At 42.3% G+C, this 17,831-nt stretch overlaps 1 pseudogene; it reads right to left on the bottom strand.

The window, feature by feature from the left end:
- Positions 1–201: 201 nt before the first annotated feature.
- On the bottom strand, positions 202–1,523 carry LOC118888272 (annotated as a pseudogene).
- Positions 1,524–17,831: the final 16,308 nt, after the last annotated feature.

The following is a 17,831-nucleotide window of genomic DNA, read 5'->3' as shown; positions in this document are numbered from 1 at the left end:
TGCGGAGCACAGGCTCCAGACGTGCAGGCTCAGTAGTTGTGGCTCATGGGCCCAGTTGCTCCGCGGCATGTGGGATCCTCCCAGACCAGGGCTCGAACCCGTGTCCCCTGCATTAGCAGGCAGATTCTCAACCACTGCACCACCAGGGAAGCCCGACCCGTGACTTTTATACAAAGCAATGGGGTTGCCCATTCGGGCTGATCAGATGAGAACCTTTTTAGGAGGCTTAGTCTCTGTTTCCTTCACCTTGACTTTGAAGGAGCCATGACTTTCTTCTTGGTCAGGAGGGATGTCAGGGACCCATGGTGTGGTCTGCTCTCCTTACACAGAGACCTGGTGTGCACCCAGCTTTGGGGCCAGAGAGTTTGCACTTCAGCATCCAGAAGAGCTTTCACGCAGTCCTGCCTAGACTGGCTCTCATTCCTTTCCAGATCATAGCCCTCTGGTTCCATCTTTACCACCTGAAAGAGCCCCTTCCTGATTCCAGCATTCCATTGACATTTCTTCTGGGCTCTGCTCCCCTTTTCTTCTTCGTTACCAGAACAAATCTGTTCACTCTGCTCCTTGTCTTTTTCCTCTTCCAGCATCTCTGCAGCCTTTGCTTGTGGTGTGCCGGGAATTCATCCGCGTACTGGGCCATCTGCTCTGGCATCGCCCTGCCAATAGCTTCTTTAAGTTTCTGTAGAGGCGCCTTCAGATGCACCCCCTGCCCCCAACACACAGAGGTGAAGTTTGGGGGCAAGTGTGACCAGGATGTCCTTGCTGCCGAGCAGGGATGAAGTCACATGGCCACACTCTTCAGAATCTTCTGGCAGAAGATTGAGAGCGAGGGATGCTACCCCATTCTCACAGGCTTATGGTCCTCATGCCTGTGTTTCCTGGGCTGATTTCTCATTCTGAAATTTCTTTAACATCTCTTTATCACTTCGAGCCTCAAGAACATTTCTTCTTCTTCTTCTTCTCCCTACCAGCATTGAGAGCTGTGAAGCTCCTTTGGGAAAAGCTGAGCTTTGTTCATTTCTTCTCCCTGTTGAAAGTGTCCTCTTTTTTCTTTCTTCCCTTCTCACTACCTTCCTGCAGCTTCTTCTTCTTCTTTGGTGATTTTTTCCCCCCTCTTTTCTTTAGTGGAGTCGTTGTCAGATTCTGATGTTTGTTGTAACTGCAGGGTTCTCGGGTTAATGTAAAATCCTCCGTACTTTGTGATCAGAGAAGCACCATTTGAAGCAGTTCATCATATATTTCAAGTCCAAATCAGTTGGTGGAAGAATCAGATTCATCGTGCTCATCCCCCATGGTAATCAAGTCTCGTATATGGTCTTTTCTATGATTCTTTCCAACCTTGTTTCCAGGTTGAAGACCTGCCACTTCAGCCTGTGAACTCTTCACCAGCTCTGGGTAGTACTCTGGGCAGCGCTCACTTTCTGGGTCAACAGAATAGTTGCTGCAGCCAGCTTAGGATCTCAATGCTCTTCTGCTCTCCCAACCTCCTCTTGCCCAGATTTCTTTAAAAATGTGAGATTCACGGGGCTTCCCTGGTGGCGCAGTGGTTGAGAGTCCGCCTGCCAATGCAGGGGACATGGGTTCGAGTCCTGGTCTGGGAGGATCCCACATGCCGCGGAGCAACTGGGCCCATGAGCCACAATTGCTGAGCCTGCGCGTCTGGAGCCTGTGCTCCGCAACGAGAGAGGCCGCGATGGTGAGAGACCCGCGCACCGCGATGAAGAGTGGCCCCCGCTTGCCGCAACTGGAGAAAGCCCTCGCACAGAAACGAGGTCCCAACACAGCCATAGATAAATGAATGAAGAAATAAAAAAATTAAAAAAAAAAAAAGTACAGCGAATACATGTCTTTTGGGCATGCCTTGATCCAGTGTGTTTGTGATTTCTGTGCCAAGCATCACTGCACTTACACTCTGGGACTTCCTGCTCCCAGAACTCCTGTTTTGGAGTGACAATCTTGGCTCTCTCTATGCAGGGGGAGAGTTCGAACATCTCTCAATACAAGCAAACTTTGTCAGGAAAGACGGGATTTGGTGAGGAAAACAGAGCCACTCTATGGGTTGCGGGAAACCAAGGGCCTGAGGGCTTACATGATGTGGGGAAGCTGGGGGAGTGAGGGTCTGCAGGCACGAAGCACTGGATGGGGGCAGGTGGTTTTCAGAAGTTCCATAGGAAATTAACCACAATTCTTAAGCAAAAAATGGCTGAACCAAAAGATCTCTAGGGTCCTTTCCAGTTTTAAGATATGCTGACTCTTTAACACGGTCCAGAGAGAGTCCCCGGTAGACTCATCAATAGCAAGGAAAACGTGCAAGGTTGGGGAGCTGGACGACTCTTAGTCAAGTGACAAGAACCCCTTGCACACCGGCCTGTGATTGGGAAGGCAAAGCCCAGTGTTTCTGCAGTTTTTCTCATAATTCTGGCTTTCCTGAACAAACCATCCCTCCCTCCAATCCTTAGCCATCTCCCATTGGTCCTGCCCCCTGATTTTTGTGCTGTGACCTGCCAATGACGATGTGCTCTCCTGCCCCAGCTGACTGCTCAATGTTGATCCGTGAAAGGTGTCGTTATTCCTCCAGCGTGGCTGGAGGAGACAGGAACACTTTTGCCCCCTGTCTCCTTGACCAATTTGCTTAATCAAACGCACAAAGGATCTGGGACAAAGACCCATACCTTCCTTTTTCAAACCTCTTCTTCAGTCAGCCTGTTTTGCTCACCTCTCTTCAATGAATGTATAAAATCTTGCTTGTATCAAGAGATTGTGAAAGATTTACTCGCCTTAGTCACATGATTTTCAAAATGTGTTAATTATGCATTACTCACATGCTCTGAGCTTTTGCTGCTAATGTCATTTTATTGGACTGGGGAGAAGTTACTTGTAGTGGTTACATAGTCCTCAGACTTGCTGACAGGGTATTTTACCACCATAATATGCGTAAGTGGGGGTCCTCAATTTTGATTCATTGCCCTGATGAAATAAAATCCTTCTGGTATTTTCTTCCTTTAGTCAGATGGTAAAGGCAGTCAGCATTTTCTTTTATCTAGATGTTCAACTTCAATTCCGTAGACAAATACCATTGAAAGATTGAAGTAATAATGATAGTCTAAACAGAGAACTCAAAATTCCTATACTAAAGATTAATGGGTTTTCATATTTTATTTGTCAAAGTAAACCATAGAGCATTATTTCATCCCCTCAAATTTTAGTTTCAAAAAGGATGCAAGTTCAGTACTCATAAACATGGTGAAATTTATTGATCAGAAATGCTATCATTTCTTCATAGTTGCCATAAATGGTATGATTATAAAGTAGACTGACATAGAACACTTGACAGCTCTTTCTTTCTTATACACTGTAATTAATCTTGCAACCTGTCTTATTTGTCAATTTAAAAAAATGGGTCAGTGAAACATGCAGTTAACACATGGCATGATTCTATGACAAATAGACATGATTCACGGTCCAGAGCAGGTCCATGCAGAAACCAGCTTTGCCTTTGATTAAATGGCAATACATGTTTATACAGCATCCTCCAAGAACTTAAGGAAACCCTGTATTTGAGGCTGAAATGCATATACTACCATTTTGTCTTTTCAGCAGCATGGGTCAATTGTTTTTGGTCAAAATACATTTTTGGGGTCCCATCTGTACAATCAAAGCAATAATGAATTGTGACAGTTTTAAAATATGTCCGCAAATCCTTTGGCACCCTTCCCACGTGGGTTCTATGGCCTCTCCCCCTGAATCTGTACTGACGTCAGAGACTCATTTGTAACCAACAGAACCAGCAAAGCGATTCACATAACTTTTGAGGCAATGCAATGTCTGCCTGGTTCCCTTGGGGCACTTGCTGTGGGGGACCCCAGGTGCCATGTAAGAAATCCAACCACTTTGAGACCCTCATGCTGTTGAGGCCACGTGGAGGTGCTCCAGCTGACAGCCCAACTGAACTCCCAACCAACAACCAAACTGCCAGATGTATGAGTGAGCCATTTTTCACGTCCAGCTCAGTTGAGCCTTTAGATGACTTCAGTCATTGAGAGAGTCCAAACAAGAACAGCCCAACTGAGCCCTTCTCCAATTCTGCAGTCAAATAGTTTTAGAGAGAATTTTGCATCTTAGGAGATTGAAAATGCTCCTTGTAATATTAAAGGCTCTGATAAGTCCTGCAGTACAGAAATCTAAATAAATTTAGCTTAAATTTATTTAGCCACAGAGCCATTCTGTCTTTAGACATCTATTAGGAACTGATTGATGAAATTAACACTCTGATTAATACAGTTTTCAATTATAAAATTTTCAGCTATACCTTCGGACTCTAGCTTGGCTCAGAATTTAGAAAGAGAGCCTGTTGCAGTTGCAATAGTTAATTGACTTCATCTTGGTAAAGAAATCAAACTTCCATGGGGAAGTATGAATAATAGGGATGGGTGGAGGATCTGAAATATCGTATTGGAAAATAAGAGGCTACTGGTAAAACCATAAATTACACACTAGTGCAGGGAATACATCAGCAATCATCAGCAAGGGAATTACTTCTGGATAGGAAAACAATTGAGTTTTATTTATTTATTTTATATTCTTTTTTTTTTTTCTTTTTTTGGCTGCACCACATGGCATGTGGGATCTTTTTTTTTTTTTTTTTTTTTTATTTATTTATGGCTGTGTTGGGTCTTCGTCTCTGTGTGAGGGCTTTCTCCAGTTGCGGCAAGCGGGGGCCACTCTTCGTCGCGGTGCGCGGGCCTCCCACTACCGCGGCCTCTCTTGTTGCGGAGCAGAGGCTGCAGACGCGCAGGCTCGGCAATTGTGGCTCATGGGCCTAGTTGCTCGCGGCATGTGGGATTCCCCCCAGACCAGGGCTCGAACCCGTGTCCCCCGCATTGGCAGGCAGACTCTCAACCACTGCGCCACCAGGGAAGCCCAGCATGTGGGATCTTGATTGAACCCGCACCCCCTGCACTAGAAGTTTGGAGTCCTAACCACTCGACCACCAGGGAAGTCCCAACAATTGAATTTTAAAATATCCCTTGGTTCTGCTTGTTTTGGTGGTCAAAGGAGTGGCAGAAACTTCTGGCTGAGTCTCAGAGCAAATCAGTTTATCTACCTACCTACCTACCTACCATCCATCTTCATTCATTTCATTTGAATGGGTAATATATTCATATAGTGTAAAATTCACAAGGCACAGAGTGATATAAACTGAAAACTGTCCCTCCCAATCTGTCTTTCAACCACAGTGTTTCCAGTTTCTTGTCTATCCTTCCAGGGTTAACTTAAGCATATAGAAACAAACACATATATATGTTCTTAAAGAAAACGTATATAATAGCATACTATACATATTGTATTCTGTACCTTGCTATTTGTAGGTAAAAATATATATTTAAAGTCATTCCATATTCATACATGGAGAGTTTCCTTATTCTTAGTTTTTCCATATCCATTTAATATTCCATTGTATGGATGTACCAGAATGTAATTAACTAGTCACTTACTGGTGGGTCTTTTCCTATTATAAACAATGTTGCGATGAATAAATTTGCCTGTGTGCAAACGCATCTGAGGATAAATTACTAGATATGGAATTACTGGGTCAAATGCTGGCAGGTGTTATTGGTGCCTGACCCTGACCTCTTTTATGGGACTGGTGTCATGCAGGATCTCGGGATCTTAGTTCCCCGACCAGGGATGGAACCCATGCCCCCTCCAGTGGAAGCGCAGAGTCTTAACCACTGGACCACCAAGGAAGTCCCTCACATCTACTTTCTTTTCTGGGGAACTGCTGTTGACTGACAGTTGCTGCCTGGCCCGCAGATGTCTTGGAAGTTACACACCCTTCTGGGGATAGCCCCTGGCCAATGACTTACAGATGTGTGGGTATCACAGGCTAGCCTGTGCAGAACAGCCTCTGTGGTGCAATTTTCACACAGGAGTTCCCTGTGGGATGAGGCTGAGGCTGAGGCTAGACAGATCTTATGCCACATCTCGCCCTATCTCCTTCCTTTGCCATCCTGCTTCCCTTACTCCCCTGCAGGTTTCTCCTGAGAACATTCCCTCAGTAAGTCATCTGTACAAGAATCCCTGTTTCAGCCTCTGTTTCTAGGGAGCCTAGTCTGAGACAAATGGTATGTGCACATGTAATCTTTCTGTTGTTGTTAAATCACATGTTTTTTTTTTTATTAAGGTGAAATTCACATAACATAAAATGAGTCATTTTAAAGTATACAATTCAGTGGCATTTAGTGTATTCACAATTGACACACAATGCCTCTATTCACTTCTAAAATTTTTTCCATCACCCCCAAAATAAGACTATACCCAGTAAGCCATCATTTCTCTCAGCCCCTGACAACCAACCACTCTGTTTTCTGTCTCTACAGATTTGCCATTCTGGACATTTCATATAAATAAAATCATATAATATGTGATCTCTTGGTGCACACGTAATTTTTATAAATTTCATAGATATTGTTCAATTGCCTCCATAGAGGTTGTACCAATTGAGAGTCATCCTAGCAATGTAAGAAAGGGTTAGGGAAAATTGTATCATCTTAATTGCTCATCAAGTATTAGTGAAAGAGTGAATATATGCTGTATCTTACTTGGGTGATAGTATATTTGGAGTAGTGTACCCCTACTTTTAAAAATGTGTTTGTTTCCAGAGGAACTGGGACAACTGTCTTCTTAAAAAGTTGTTTCCATCTCAACAGCCATGTGACCACTGACCCCATGGCCCTTCCACTTGCCATGTAGATGGTGGGGAGGGCCATGGCCAAAGGGACTGGGTAGGAAGCTTGCAAGATCTAGGCTGCCATGTTGGTAGGATACTTTAGGACATAGCAAGTTATAAGGTCTCCAGTTTTAAAATCTTGACAAAGCACAGACTACCTAGTTGTGAGGAAAATATCTGGGACTCATAGGGAGATTCTGTTTCTGAGCCCAAACTTGACCAGTGCTTTTAGGGGGTAGATGGTTTAAGCGGCAGTGTGGTTTGCATAAGCCAGAGGCAGCCTGCTGTGGGCTTTCGGGTCAGCGCACTTGAGATCCAATCCCAGCTCTGCTGTGGGCTTTCGGGTCAGCGCACTTGAGATCCAATCCCAGCTCTGCTGTGGGCTTTCGGGTCAGCACACTTGAGATCCAATCCCAGCTCTGCTGCCTTCTAACTCTATGCCCTTATCTTTCTGAGTCTTGGTTTCATTTTCAGTAAAACAGTAATAATAATACCTATCTTGCAAAGTTAATACGAAGATTCAATGTGTTTGGTCCCTGGTAGGGGTTCTGTAAAGAGTACTGAAAAGGTAGTAGGAACTGTGGTTATTATTATCGGAGAGCTCTCCTTAATTTTGAGGAATGGTTTCAACACTAGGGAAGTATATTAAGTACAGAAGAAGGCCCAGGAGAAGGGCTCCTGGTCTTCACATGCCAACAGCCCCACTTTTCACCAATTCTTCACGTTGTCCTATTCCAATTCTTTGACACTAACAAAGACCCGTACTCCCCTCTCACTGCCTTGATCTCTCAGCTCATTCAGGGGCTGGCATAGACAGCCAATAAAAGAAAGCCAGAGCATGCGGGTGTCAGGGTTTTCTCTGCTGGTAAATGTTTGGGAACCCAATGACCTGTGTTCAAGAGGTTTGATTGCTTATATGACAAGGGGTTTCAATGGTGGGGAGTTTTCCCATTTCCACTGGGGACAACGTAAAAGGAAATGGAGACGCTGGAGCAGAGGGGGTTAGAATGGACTTAAGCAAGATCTTCCAAGACCCTCAGTGCTAGAAGATTCCATACTGTGAACACATTGCCTCTGGGTTTATTTGAGTGTAGTCCAGCTTTATGGTTCAGCATTAGCTTTATATTATCTAAGACACCCAAAGGAATCCCCACACATAATACAAAATGCACACATTATAGAACAAAGCCAAGGATGATGATGATGATGATTTGGGCTGCACTGCACAGCTTGCGGGATCTTAGTTCCCTGACCTGGGATTGAACCCAGGCCACGGCAGTGAAAGCACTGAGTCCTAACCACTGTATTGCCAGGGAATTCCCAAGGATTATTTTTTTTAAACCCTCATTATGTTTAAAATCATTTTGGGGATAAGTTTCAAATGATCCTCTTTCATTATGTTCCCCACTGTGGTCCTGTTCATAAAGGTTGATGTCGTATAATGAGTAGGGTTGTGAACAACTTTATTGGCTTATTTGTTTTGGTGGAAGAAGGGATTCTATCTTGAGAAAAGAAAATTGGAACATTTGTTTAAGAAAAGTTTATGGGGACAGAATGTTCTGTGCTTTGGAAAAATAAAAAAGCCAGATCTGTCTTGAGCCTTTCATGTTAGGTAATAGTTTGAGAGTATGTCTTCACATCTTGTAAAATAATCATTGCATAAATTATTTATCCTCTTTTCCAGAATAAAGTACTTCTTGGTACCCACACTTGAGAGAACTTACAGATGCAAATTGGGGTGAAGTGTGCTTTTAGCTTGTTTTTTTTTTCTTCTGCAGTAGGGAAGGCGGATTGGGTAAAGGCACAAGCTCCAAGATCTAGGCTGCCATGTTGTTGCACAACTCCAAAAGACACTATTACATTATACCCTATGTGAATGGCGCCCCCTGGAATTCAACAGTGTAAATGGTGAGCCCTGGAATTGTGCATCCCTTAGTAATGTCCACATTTTGTTTCCCAATGGCACTTTTGGAGTCTTGCCTCATTTAGTGTCTCTAGGAAGCATTATCTACAGTTCAAGCTACCGCAACCTGAGTCAGAAGCTGGCAATCAAATCCAGCTTAAGATACTCTCCTTGATGGGGTGACCCATCAAAGGCAGGAGATTTTGGTCCTCTGGTCTATGGATATGGTGACCATATTTTTTGGCAAGTTTTACTCTTCTCTTTGGGTCTGGAATGTAGCAAAAGACGGTAGTTCCATCAGGCCAAGAGATTTATAGCTCTCTCCTGTCGGTGGAGAATAAGATATTCCTCATTACCTCAATTTAGTTCAGGACAACAAACATTTATTAAGTATCTACTTGATACCAGCCACGGGGTTAGTAGTTATGGAATATAAAGATTAATGAATATCAATACTGCACTCTTCCTACACTCAAGATGTGTGGATTAGGAGGGGAAAGCAAACACACAAATAACTTTAATATGAGGCCAACTGGAATAAGTGACATATTGGAGAAGCTAGTTGTTCTGAGAGTTTCAGGAAGGTAGAAATTAAATCTGACTAGGGAATCTGACTACAGGAATTGGCATTTAATTAGGGCCCTGGAAGATTGTAGGGCTATCATCATTACTATGGTTGTGTAACAATTTACCCCAAAACTTAGTGGCATTAAACAATCATTTTACTGTGTTAAAAAATCTCATGTTCAGGAATTCAGGAAGGTCTCAGACGAGCAGTTCTTGCTTGGGGTCTCTTAAGTGGTTACGATCAGATGCGACTGGGGCTGCAGTCATCTGAAGGCTCGAGCGGCTGGACATTCAACATGGCACATTCACGGGGCTGGCATTAATGCCAGCTGTCAGTGGGAACGCAGCTGGGAGCTCAGCTGGGCTGCCACTGGAGTGCCTGCACGGGGCCTCTGTAGCATGGTGGCCTCAGGCAGGAGTTGCGTGCACTAACCTTGGAAGTCACGCAGCATTACTTCTGCCACATCCTGTTGGTAATGAGAAAGTCACTAGGGCCAGCCCAGATTCAAGGGAAGGGGTCATGGGCCCCACCTCTCAATGGGAAGAGGATCAAGGTCACGTTGTCGAAGAGAATGTACAGTCTGCCACAAGGGTGTGGCAGGTGGAGGTGTGGGCAAAGGGCCTTCTAGGCAGAACCGCAGGAATAGGAAAGAGGGATGTTGAAGGAATGGCAGGTTGTCTGGTGTAGCTGGGGTGGGGAGTGTGATGAATTGGGAGAGAGAAATTTGAAAAATTAGTTGGGGTTCTGTCCGCAGAGGGCTTTATAAGCCAGAATGCTGAGTCTGGATTTATTGAGAGGTAATCTAGTGATGAGATTAAAAGCGTGGTTTTGGAGTCAGCTAGAATTCTTTCCAGATCAACCCTTTGCTAGCTGTGTGACCTTGGGTGAATTCCTTACCCCTCCAGAGACTCAATGTTCTTACCAGTGAAAGAAGATGATTGTAACTTTGTTGCAGTTTTACTTTACAGGATAAGAAGATGAATGTAAATCACTTGGTATATAATAAAGGGTGGCAATTATTATTACTCTGATAGGAATAAGGCAGCCAATGAGAGTGTTTGAGGATAAGGTCACATGATCATATTTATCATTCAGAAAGATTCCAGCAGGCAGCTAGCAAGCCTGAAGTCAGGAAGACCAGTTAGGAAGCAATGATACTAAGTTGGTTAAGAAGCCATGAGAGTCTAAACTGGGGTGGTGACTGAGGAGGGCTTAGAATGACAAGATGTTGAGATGTTGAGGAGATAGAGGTTTTATTTGGTGGCTCACGGGCGACAAGGGTGAGGGAGAGGGAGAATCTGACTCGGGTCAGAGGTCAGAGGTCAGGTCGTCCTGGTTGGGGTGCTGATTCTAGAAGCAGAACCTGAGACAGAGAATCTTGGGTGAGGGGTTTATTAGGGGAGTGTTCTCAGAAGAAAGAGTGTGGGAGAAGGATGGAGCAGAGGAAAACGTTAGGAAAAGAGGTGGTCTCACCTGACCACCAGCTTTGGTTGGATCCCACGGGAAGCTCTGCAGCTTGATTGCACCACACAATACTTTGCACCTCGAGGCAAGTGTCCTGCCTTTTGTACTTTGCCTGCAGCCAGTCAGTCAGAGCTTTGGGCTGCCTGGGGCTGATGGGGTAAGGTGTAATCTTCTTTGCCAGATGGTTCCATTTGGCCAAGAGCAATTCTCTGGAGAAGGGGGCAGCTGTGAGCTCTCAGCAACCACCATTCCCGGCAGCTGGGGGAACGGGTGTCCTGGCCCAGAAAAGGGGATTTGGACGAGGCACCACCAGTGTCCATTATAAGGGTCAGTGTTGCGATCAGTCTGCTCAATACCTTTCCCAAGCCAGGGAACCAGTGCAACTGAACTTCTGCTCTGCACGCCTATCTTCATTATAGAAAATTCCTATAGGTTGCAAGCTGTGATAATAACTAACATCTAGTGTTTGGGAGGTCATCTTTTCTTCTTAAAGGATCCTGGGGTATGGCATTGTGCACGTGTAGAGTGCTGAAATGGGGGCCACAAGGAAGCCCGTAGAGCCTTTGGCCTACAGAGAGAGAGAGAGAGGAAAAGCAAGAGAGGCCAATAGAACAGATAGCACATGGAGATGTGCATTACGTCGTATTTACTGAAGAACTTCCCCCCCCTCATAATTTATGTACCTCTCAAAAGACCCAGCAGGTGCTATTTATTCCATCTCTGGCTCTGTGATCTTCTGTTCCACGCACGCTGGATTTGATTGAGATTAGACAAATCACTGTTTTCTTTGAAAAGGGAAACTTCTGAAGCAATCGCTGAATGTAGTGCGTGATAAATTTAACTTTTCACGTAGGTACTGTTTACTTCTTTAAAGTCAGTATAAATGACTAAATGGGAATAACTTACGTAATTCAAAGCAAACACATACACACATACCAAATCTTTAGATGAATGGCTTGGCTGCCCGCCACCAGAAATCTCCCACTTCCCTTTTATTATTCGAAGCAAACACAAAACCAAATCAACACCATCAAGGGTTTGCCCACTTGGAAAGGATATTGCATTCCAGAGCGGTCCAAAGGTTACACTACTCATGACAATTGTATATTGTTTTCTCTAAAGTTCATGGGAAGATAATAGTTGTTATTTTCTTCCTTCATACCAGCTTTCCAGCACTCCTTGTCCTTCTAAAAGGGAGAAGCACATCTTTTGTGCATTGTGCAAAGTGACCCTCTTTGGGAGGTCCTCCTACTGGGCTGAGCCTATTTGCCACCATGGTTCTACCATGATTTGTTATAGCAGCCTGAATGGACTGCTATTTTCAGAAGGAAAGAAGACACTCATGAAAACCACTCAGACTATCACCATTCCTGTCCTGGACTTATATAGATAACTATATAAGAATGAGCTACTGGAGGTCAGAGGTTATATTTTGACCAGATGACCACAAATAAATGGTTTCCAAGTACGTGTTAGATACCATCACATTGAGCGAGCTAATTAAGTCCTAAAGATTAAATGCCAGCGGAGTTTCTCACTTCTATCAAGATTAATACTCAACATGAGCATGTTCTGTATATATTTAAAATTTTAAAAATCACCTTTTGTTATCTGATGTGTAATGAAAAGATGAAGATTCAGGAAACCCCAACTTGTAGTGACAGGAGATTTTGGACAAGTCTTTAAGCCTCAGTTTCTGAATTTCTAAAGTGATAATATTTGTTAGGCCTGTCAGCCAGAGTTGCTGGGAGCATCTAAGGAGATATAAATGTAAAGAAATTTTGCAAACTTGAGTGATGCTCAAATATTGGAAACTAGGGGACATTAAAGAATTATACATTTAAAATGTCTTCTTTTATTCCATCATATAGGAAATATATACTCATAACAAAAATATAGAAAAGTGGAAAAAAAACGGAGGAGGGGGAACAATTATAGGATTTAAGTGGTTATTAGATTAAAAGTGATACCTCTTCAAATTGGATGTTATAGTGGACTGAGTTGTGGCTCCTCGAAAGATACGTCTGAGTCCTGGCCCCTGGTTCCTTGAATGTGATCTTATTTGGAAAAAGGGTCTTTGCAGTTATAGTTAAGTAAGGGATCTTAAGATGAGATCATTCTGGATTAACTGGGTGGGTCCTAAATCCAAAGACAAGTGCCTTTATTATAAGAGGAGAAACAGAGTGGGAAAATGTAGGGGAAGGCCATGTGACTATGGAGGCAGAGATTGGAGTGATGGGGCCATAAGCCAAGGGTTGCCAGCAGCCAACAGAAGCTGGAAAAGGCAAGGAAGGAGTCTTTCCTAGAAACTTCAGGTTGAGTATGGCCCTACTGACACCTTGATTTCAGACTTCTGGCCTCCGGAACTGTGAGATAATACCCTTCTATTGTTGTAAGCCGCTCAGTTTGTGGTAATTTGTTATGGCACCCTAGGAAACTAATAGAGATGCTCACCATAAAGAAAGCCCTACGAATTTCATCATGCCAGAGAGTGAGCAGAGTATTGAAAGACAAAGGAAGTATGTGGTTGGCAATCTGCAATGCATGGCTTTTCTAATGAAAAAGCTTATTTTCTGCCCCTTTTAAAGGAGAATAGTCACTTTAAATGAACCAAAAGAAAACAGCAATAAAAACTATAATAAAGGCAAGTTAGGAGCAGGTTGAGAAGGAAAGTAACCACAGCAAATAAGATTAAGTCAGTTAGTGGCCTTATCTTGTATTAAGGAAAGACTTTTGGCATAGAATTAAGTAGGTGAGCATTTCCTCTTTAAGGTGGAGCATGGGAATAAAAGAACAAAGGGATTAGGAATGCAAACAGTTAAGGGATAGAGGGAAAAAAACACCCAGTTGATTCAGAATTTATACCACCTTTGGCTCAGACTTTGTCCTTTTTTCGATTTTACATTTAGTTGTGTTTAAACATTTTAATAAAGAAATTGATTCTTATCAAGTTAAGTTGGAAAAAATTCACTGATTAATTTGGGTGAGTCTGGGCAAAGGAAGTCCTTGGCTATTTGAGCAACCTTAATGTAGTACCTGGCACCTACAACTCAACCAGTTGAAACCCAAATTTATAATATGGATTTTCCATGTTCTGGGACTGACCTCTTGGCCAGAAGGATATTTAAAAGAAGTCCTGCCCAAGGCAAAAGTTACCTTAATTTAAAGTCTGCCTGGTTCCTATTTTGTTAATCCCCAGCCCCCTTAATATCTTCTTTTCTATTCACTTGGTACATTTTTATGGTTCTTTTGTTATTAAAAAGAATAATAAGCACCGATTACCTCTTAGGCACTTATGTTTTCATAGATACCATTTGATTTTCATGATAATCTTGGGAGGTACCCAATACCATCCCTATTTTATACATGAGGAAACCAAGGAACCGTGACATTGGAGGTACAGTGTCTTAAGTGGCTCCATGTCCAGAAATAAGCTGTGTGACTTTGAACAGATAAGTTACATAACCTCTCTAAGCCTCAGTGCTCATTGTCAATGAGCAGATCGAAAAGGAAACCAATACATATTTTTACACATAGGAAAGATAATTACATTGTTCAAAAGAGAGATTAGTAATATGGGTGATCTTTCACTTCTTATCTTAATGTTTGAAATTGCAGTGTATCTTATAACTGCCGTCTTATATTTTTCACCCTATAAAGCTGCTATTAAATTGATGATGTCTTAGTGTTGATAGCATTTGATAATTGAGGGATTTGGTAATGCATACCCTCCAGGGTTCTTATAAAGCCTAAAGACTGTGTATGTAAAGTGCTTGGTACTGAGTCAGAGCTCAGGAAATGTTGATTTTTATTATTTTTTAAGTAACTTGGCCATAGGTTATACTACTAGTAAGTGGCAAACCTAGATTGGAACCAAGTTTGTAACTGTGGTTACGGAGCTCCTTCTTTTCTAGGCCAAAATTCTAGCCCCAAATAGTGAGGGAACCAGCTTATTACATTAGCTGTGAGTCGGTCCCCCATATAATGATCCAGACTCCCTGATTCTCATAACTATGCCTGTTCTTCCTAGTTCCTAATATCTTCACAAGGCATAAATTATGTTGACCCATCAACATTTTAAATTTGAAATTGTAATCTTTATATCAAGGCACACAGGACTTGCATAATTATTATTTGTTATATTAAGTTGTCATGTTATCTTCCGGATACTGAGCTTCTAGGATAATGGGAACTAGGTGAAAAATGAAATAGGCTAAAAGGCAAATAGAAAGGTAAATCTTCAAATTACTGAAGTGAAGTTAAGCCTTTAGCCTGTTCCAGTGTCCCCTTTTTGTGTTTTTGCTTTTCCTCCCAGAGGGAATCAACAATTCATCATTGTACCTGTGATTGGTGTCAATGTTCCTCTGCCCACTGAAAGTGACTCTGAGCTGGGGAGGGAAGTGTGGTCAAGAATCTCAGGCACAAAGTTGGTGTAGTAGACATTTATTGTTATTATTATTATTATTAATTGCCTGCCTAACATCCAGTCTTTCTTCTTTTCCATTGGAGAAACTCTGTCCTCCCTCAGTCCTTGTGATTTTGGGGGGTAGGATTCATCCTAGGGGTGATTGAGAAATCCAGGCCCAGACAATGAGCATATTTTATCCCTTTGCCCACCATATTTGGTTCAGGGATGAGCAAGTAAGTTACATTTTTTTTTACCTAATCTAGTCTGAGTTTTAACTTTCTAATACTTTTGATTGAAAGAAAGTAACTAACATCACTAACATAATTGGAAATCAAGACCAGTTGGTGGTTGGGGACACCCCCAGTAGCCACAGGCCAACATTGGAACTAAACCCTTAATGAGGAGTTGATGAGGATAGTTTTTCAGGGTTCCCTGGCACCATCAAGGAAGGGGCTTTTTCCAGTAGACCGACCCAGGTGTAAAATCAACCAGGCAGATATTTTTATTAGCAGTGAGGTTATCGTGGTCCCACAAATCAATAACCTTTATTTAAACCACACAGTTCCATCTTCTTGAATCCAGTGTTTGTCAACCAATCATTTGAACTTAATTTAGCCTTTCTTTTCTGGGAAGGGAGTCCATATAGCAAGTGAAACCCCTGCTCTGGGAGGTATTTGGTAGGATAGTGTAAATGAATAAACTCATGGTCTGGTTATAAGTGAACCTCCTGTGAATCTAATTGTCACAAGCCAGTCCAACTGGTGAGCTCAACCTCAGATAATTTAACACATTTGAATTCCGAACCCGCACATTTGAAAATCACCTCCAGAACAGAAATGACTAGTGGCAATTTAAAAAAAACCCTTACAGTTTACCTAAAAACACCATATTTCAAAATTACCTATTTGTTGTTTTCTCTTGAGGGAGGAATGGGGTTGGTGTTTGTTCTTTGAAATGTCTTTCACTCATCTAAGATCCTGGATGCACTGTATAGAAAGTCAATGAGGGTTTGGGGGCTGATTGATTTACTTACTTTTTTCTAAGACCTCAGCCACTAAACAGGGATCCTTTGTGTGGTTACTGAGATGTTAGTTATGAAAAATCGCCATCACAGCCCTGGTAAGATGTTCTAAGATCTTACTTGATAAAGTGATTCAGTCTTTCAGAAAGTTTATATCTGTGACTACCCTGATAAGACATGAGGTTCTAGAGAAAGGAGTGGAACGTTGAATGTCCAATGTATTTTACAGTAGAGCTTATTGCAGCATCTTCAAGATAAAGAATGCCATTTAGAGGTTATTTCTCTACATTAAGAAGACTTGATATTCCTATGTAGTTTGGAAATACTAAACTATTAACAGACTTGCTAGGAGTTTTGCTTATGAAGTACAACAAACACTATCTACTTTGTACATGGCATGGGTTAAGTAAATGTTCCCTTTTACACAACCTAAGTGCAAGATACTGTCAAAGTAATTTCATAATCATTTCATAAGTCAGATAAAGGCACTTACCATAAAGGTTGTAATGTTTTTAAATGTCAGAGCAGTAACTGAGCAATTATAAGAGGGCACATTTTGTTATTAATTTGTCACTCTTACTATGACATTAACTTCCTTCCTCCAAATTACTCATTTGACATTTTTCCAATCCGGACTGTGTGAAGAACGTCACAATGGACATTGCCTTATTTTTTCTTCTTCCTTTTTTCACATTGTTTTAAAAAAACCATACAAAGTAAGCACAAATACCTTCTTGTCATAAAAAGTTTTCAAATGATAAAAAAGCAAATGTCCCCTTTTATTCCTACCCAATCTTATGCCCCTTTCCAGAAGTTACACAGTTAACTGTTTATTGTATCTACTTTCAGCCCCTTCTCTATGCATTTATGAAAAAATATGTACATATATCAGTGTATGGTTTTATTTTTGGTATGCATGTTTATAAATTGGATCGTAGTGTATGTATTGCTTTGTAACTTGCCTTTTTCACTTAATGGGCTGTGTTAGGGATCTTTCCATATCAACACATGTGGATTTATTCATACAATCATTCAACAAGTATCTATCGAGCACTACTGTGGATTTTATTGTTGTTCAGCAAATATTCACTCTCCTTTCCCCAGCTCCTCAGGGGAAGAGTATATTTCCCTGCCCCGTCGATGTGCAGCTTGCTCATATGACTTGCTTAGGCCGCTGGAATGTGGATGGTAGAATTGACAGCGTGTCAGATCCTAGCAGAAGCTTTCAGAGGCATCGCAAGTTCTGCTAACCTTCTTGAGCTCCTGCCCTCCACTCAAAGAATAGTATGTTCCCCATGTTCTTCAGCCTGGTCCCTGGCACAGGAAGATGCATGGAGCAGGTCTGAACCCAGCCCACAGCCCGGAACAGAGTTACTGTAGTTGACTGTAGAACCATGAGCAAAAAATAAACATTTGTTGCTGTAAGCCACTGAGATTTTGGAAGTTTTGTAACTCGGCCCGATCACAGCAAAATCTGATGCATACAAATAGTTGCTATTTGCCAGACATTGCTCTAGATGCTGGGAAAACAGCAACAATCCCTGCCTACATGGAGTTTACATTGAAAAGCTGGTTAGTATTCCGTGGAATGGTTGAAGCATGGTAAGGTATTGTCTCTTTTTCAGTCTTATAGGCCTTTCGTAGAAAGTGCTTAGCATGCAAGGTCTGCGCATCTTCAACACTTCTGCCGCCTCTATCCCCTCCTTCCCATCACTACTCCCACCTGGTCGTTCCTCT

This window comes from Balaenoptera musculus, chromosome X (genome assembly GCF_009873245.2).
Source record: "Balaenoptera musculus isolate JJ_BM4_2016_0621 chromosome X, mBalMus1.pri.v3, whole genome shotgun sequence".
Classification (NCBI taxonomy): domain Eukaryota; kingdom Metazoa; phylum Chordata; class Mammalia; order Artiodactyla; family Balaenopteridae; genus Balaenoptera; species Balaenoptera musculus.
The sequence above is the reverse complement of the archived record's forward strand: the minus strand, read 5'-3'. Positions and strand labels throughout refer to the sequence as shown.